Source organism: Cebus imitator, unplaced genomic scaffold (assembly GCF_001604975.1).
Source record: "Cebus imitator isolate Cc_AM_T3 unplaced genomic scaffold, Cebus_imitator-1.0 Scaffold1054, whole genome shotgun sequence".
NCBI classification, from domain to species: domain Eukaryota; kingdom Metazoa; phylum Chordata; class Mammalia; order Primates; family Cebidae; genus Cebus; species Cebus imitator.
The window spans coordinates 24925-30230 of NW_016108369.1; the positions used below are offsets into that span (position 1 = coordinate 24925).

Consider the following 5306-nt stretch of genomic DNA (forward strand, 5'->3'; position numbering starts at 1 on the left):
GTTCACTGGCCTGCCATGAAAAAGGAAACACAAACATTAGGGAGAGGAGGGGACTGGCTGTGACTCTATCTGGTGACAAAGTAGCTGTCCTCTCACCTCTAGGGAGCACTCAGGGTACCAGGGGTTCCTAGCCATGTCAGTCTCTCTTCCTCTCTGGTCCCCTGGGACATTCAGGAACAGGCAAAATTAGCCCTGGATATGGGCAGCAGGTCCTAAAATAGCCTGGTGTCCTTGGAGGTTTGAGAGGAGCTGAGAGGCTCTCACTTCCTCAGGACTGTCCTGACCGAGCCTCTATTTGGGAGATGGTCCCTTTGAGTTTGGGGTGGGGACCTGCAGGAAGGAGTCCTCTCTCTGAGTATGGAAGGTGTTGGGCTTTGACCTCCTGGGACAGAGGAGCTACAGACGGGCAAGTGAGGACCCAGACCATCACCAATGAGCAGTGGGCTCTGCTTTGGGGGCCAGTGTTTGGCTCTAAATTCTGCACTCAAGTGTTCCCACAGGAAAAGAGTGAGGGCTGCCTGTTGTCAAGGGAGGACTGCCCCAGAGAAAGTAACTGTGACCCCCACCTGGGCTTTCCTTGTAGGGACGCCCACCAGCCCTCCTCATGATGATCCCTGCAACAAGCAGTACTCTGCCGGGAGACACCCTCTTCCCCGGTGTGACTCCACAGGACTTCTGGAGGTCCCAGATCATGGCTACTCGGGGTCTGTGACACAACACCTCAGTCACCAGGCCAACTTCAAATGACACCTCAAGAGGAGGAAGTGTATTCAGCCCTCCCCACCCCAACCCTCACCCCCAACACCCCATTCCTGCTTGAGCTGGTGGACTTCGGGGACTTGCACCCCCAGAGGTCCTTCTGGAAGCTGCTTTTCAATGGCTGCATCCTCTTTGGCATCAAGTTCAGCTATACCACGGAGATGGCATACCTGACCCCAGTGCTCCTGCAGATGGGCGTGCGTGACCAGCTCCACAGCCTGGTGTGGTTCATTAGCCCCATCCTCAGTGAGCTCCAGCTCCACCCTGACAATGGTGGAGGGTCTCTGGAAACCTCTGGTAACTCATTGCTGCAACTTGAGGGTCCTGATGGGATGAGGGACAATCAGGAGTTAAGTTCCCCTCATTAGTCTGGGGCTGTGGGGAACACAGTTAGGGCTGGTCATATCCTAGATTTTAAGTTTCTCATTGAAACCAGACAGGGGAACAGAGATTTAGGGGCCCCAGAGGGCTGACACCATCTCATGCCAGGCTCTCTTCAGTGGAAAATCCAAGCCATAACACTAGTGTCATGTGGACCTGGGAGGTCCTGAAATTCCTTTGATTCCCAAGGAAAGTTGTGGCTGCTTAGGGCCTTAGGGTCCAAAGTGGAGGATTTAAGGGGACACCGAGTGATTCCAAGAGTCTGATCAGCTTTGGTTTTCGAGTTCAGTGTTTTGTCGCTGGCTCTGTTTCATCATCTTATTCTTTTGATGCACTGGGGGCATTTGAGAGCTGCTACTTCAGAAATGTAGAGGCTGATTCAATGTCCCTGTGTGCAGTGGGGACCCTGGCAATGACCACTGACCTGCCAGGACTCCTAGTGCAGCCTCTGTTGGGTACTTGGAGTAACCAGTGTAACTCAAGGTTTGGAAGGAGATGCCTTTTCATTCTTGTCCTGCTATAGGTCTGTTTTGAATGAAAATAAAATGGAGACAAAAAAGAAAAAGGTCCCAACTGCTTCCTTTTATGAAAATTTAAAAGAATATTGATGAGGCTGGTCGTGGTGGCTCATGTCTATAATCCTAACATTTGGGGAGGCCAAGGTGGGTGGATCACCTGAGGTCCAGAGTTCAAGAATAGCCTAACATGGAGAAACACTGTCTCTACTAAAGATACAAAATTAGCCAGGCGTGGTGGTGTATGCCTATAATTTCAGCTACTTGGGAGGCTGAGGCAGGAGAATTGCTTGAACCCAGGATGTGGAAGTTGTGGTGAGCCAAGATTACACCATTGCACTACAACCTGGGCATCAAGAGAAAAACTCCATCTCAAAAAATAAAAGAACGTTGGCAAAAACATTTACCCAGATAACTCTGGCCTCTGCATTGGTGGGAAGCAGGGAGTGTCCCACAACCTCTCCTGACTTAACTGTAAGAATACTTCACTTTGGTTATTTTTAAAAATGAGTTGATAAAGTTCCTCTCATTTCTTCTCTGTTTGATGAAATAAAAACCCCTATCCATGTGCAAAACATATGGTGAGTTTGCAGGTGGCTTTTCCACCTGGTTCTGCTTGGAGTTTAAGTTTTAAAGATTCTTGGGTCCTAAAGATTCTAGACGTAAGCCATGAGCTGCCGGGGACAGAGCTGGTCTGCATTTTCTTGGGGTGACTTTGTGTCTCTGTGTCCAGGTACACTGCTGGGCCTTTCGCTCTTGCTGAATGTCTGGGACATCAGCATCACCCTGGCTGACATGACCAGCAACCACAAGTGCGACCTGCTGCTGACTGTGTGTGGGGTGATGCTCATGGACTTCAGGGCTGACTCAGTGGACAACCCTAGCCACACCTACATGATGGATGTGTGCAGCCCCAAGGACCAGGACTGAGGCCTCAACATCTATGCCCTCCTGGCAGGTGAGTCTGCAGGGATGCAGGCTTCAGATGTGTGGATTTCAGGGCTCTTCCTCACCCCCTGATTTGACAAAGAAGCTGGTAGAATTCCAATATATGGAGAAACACTAAGCGATTGAAAACACATATCTCACATAACGCATATCAACCACAACCTCTACTGTTAACACATCGTCAACAATTATAGATCTATACAATTGTAGATCTATACATCCAATTTTTTTTTTTTGAGATATAGACTCACTCTGTAGCCCAGGCTGGAGTGCAGTGGCGTGATCTCAACTCACTGCAACCTCTGCCTCCTGGGTTCAAGTGATTCTCCTGCCTCAAGCTCCCGAGTAGCTGGGACTATAGGCACGTACCACCAGGCCCTGGCTGATTGTTTTGTGTTTTTAGTAAAGACAGGGATTTACCATGTTAGCCAGGATGGTCTTGATTTCCTGACCTCATGATCCAACTGCCTTGGTCTCCCAAAGTGTTGGGATTAGAGGCATAAGCCACCGTGCCCAGCCATCCAAATATTTATATTCATGGATTCTCATTTATATGAGGTAGTTATGTTCTACAAAGTCACCACAAACACTGAATTAGCAAACACCAAATCTTGCTACTAAGAAAATTACAGTGTTAGGTTCCTGTGAGCCTCCAGTCACAATGTTTTCATCAACTCATCAACACATAACCTTGTGTATGTGTTACGGTTTAAAACCCCTTATTTCATCTAGACCTTTGGCTGATTTACATTGAGTTGACCACCAACAGCAATGTAACTCAAGCCTGAACAAAGCTTAACTTGCATGCATTTTCTGTGCAATGCACATCTGGCCTTCTTGTACTTGGGAGCATCAGGTAGCTTGGGGGCCATTTAAATAGTGAAACACCAACAGAAAACACAAAAATGTAAAAAGGGTGAGGAGGAGATCAAAGATGGCCGATTAGGAGCAGCTCAGGATTGCAGCTCCCAGTGAAAGCATGGAGGGTGAGTGGACGCCACATTTCCAGACGGATCTTTATTGCCCACAGATCAGGAGATTCCCAGGCGGAGGAGCCCCAGCCAGCATGGCTGTTTTGGCCAGTGTGGCTGTTTTGGCCGGCACCACTGTTTTGGCCCGCGAGGCTCTTTTGGCTGGTGTGGCAGTTCTCCACACAAAATACACTGATCCAGGTTCTGTTTTAGCTGGCAACTGGAGCTCCTGGGATAGAGGGTCACCCATTCAACATATTAAAAAAAATGGGGGGACTGAAACAGGGAGCCAGGCCAGGAGATTCCTGGGCAAAAATCACCACGAATTTCAGCGCATCTGTTGCCGATGCAGTGGGTTGCTGCACAGGAAATCACACAAATCCCAGTAGCTTTTCAGCAGGCGACTGGAGCACCTGGGACACAGACTCACCCATTCAACTCAAAAGAAAAGTGCTTTGAGGCAGGGAGCCAGGTGATCAGGCTTGGCTCGTCCCACCCCCACAAAAAAACAGCAATCTGAAACACTCTGGATTGAGAGATTCACAGCAAGCACAGCTGAACCTGGGATGGTCCAGCTCCTTGGGGGAGGGGCATCCACCATTACCAAACAGTCCACCACTATGGAGATAGTCCACCATGGTAGAGGCAGCCCGCCATTGCTGAGGCAGCCTGCCTTTACAGAGAGAGTCCGCCATTATACATGGGGGCCACCATGGCTGAAGCAGTTCTAACTATACCCATATAAACAGGACTGCAGGGAAGTTCACATGGCAGCTGGGCAGAGCCCACACCTGCTCAGCAAAGCCTCTGCAGGCAGAGAGTGACTAGGCTGCCACCTGGCTGGGCAGGGCAGCCATGAAAAAAGGCAGCAACACAATAGAAACTCATAAATAAAGCCCTAAATCCCCAGGACAGAGCACTTGGGGGGAAAAGGGGGGGGTTTATGAGTTCAGCTGCAGCAGATTTAAATGTACCTGCCCAGCAGCTTAGAATGAACAACAGAGCTCACAGCTCAGCACATGAGCTCCTATAAAGGACAGACTGTCTCCTCAAGCAGCTCCCTGACCCCCCTATATCCAAAGAGTCACCTCATAAAGGAGAGCTCAGACTGACATCTGGAGAGTATCCTTCTGGGACAAAGATAGCAGAAGAAGAAAATGGCAGCAATCCTTACTGTTCTGCAGCAACTGCAGGTGATCCCCAGGTAAGCAGGGCCTGGAATGGACCTCAGCAGTCCTACAGCAGAGGGGCCTCAATGTTAGAAGGAAAACTAAGAAACAGAAAGAAATAATTTCATCATCAACAAACTTCATCAATCAACGTCCACTCAGAGACCCAATCAGAAAGTCAACAACTGCAAAGATGACAGGTGGATAAATCCACAAAGATGGGAAGAAACCAGTGCAAAAAGGATGAAAACACCTGAAACCAGAATGCGTCTCCTCCTACAAGGGATCGCAATATCTCACCAGCAAGGGAACAAGGCTGGATGGAAAAGGAATGTGATGAATTAACAGAGTCAGGCTTCAGAAAGTGGGTGATAAGAAACTTCTCTGAGTTGAAAGAACATGTTCTAAGCTAATGCAAAGAAACTAAGAACTTTGAAAAAAGATTTGACGAAATGCTAATGAGAATGAACAACTTAGAGAGGAATATAAGTGAATCGATGGAGCTGAAACACATAACACAAGAACTTCGTGAAGCATGCATAAGTTTCAACACTCAAATAGAC

At 48.5% G+C, this 5306-nt stretch overlaps 1 pseudogene; it reads left to right on the forward strand.

Moving 5' to 3' along the window:
- The first annotated feature begins 607 nt into the window (after positions 1-607).
- Positions 608-5306, forward strand: part of LOC108298716 — a 34330-nt pseudogene continuing 29631 nt past the window's right edge.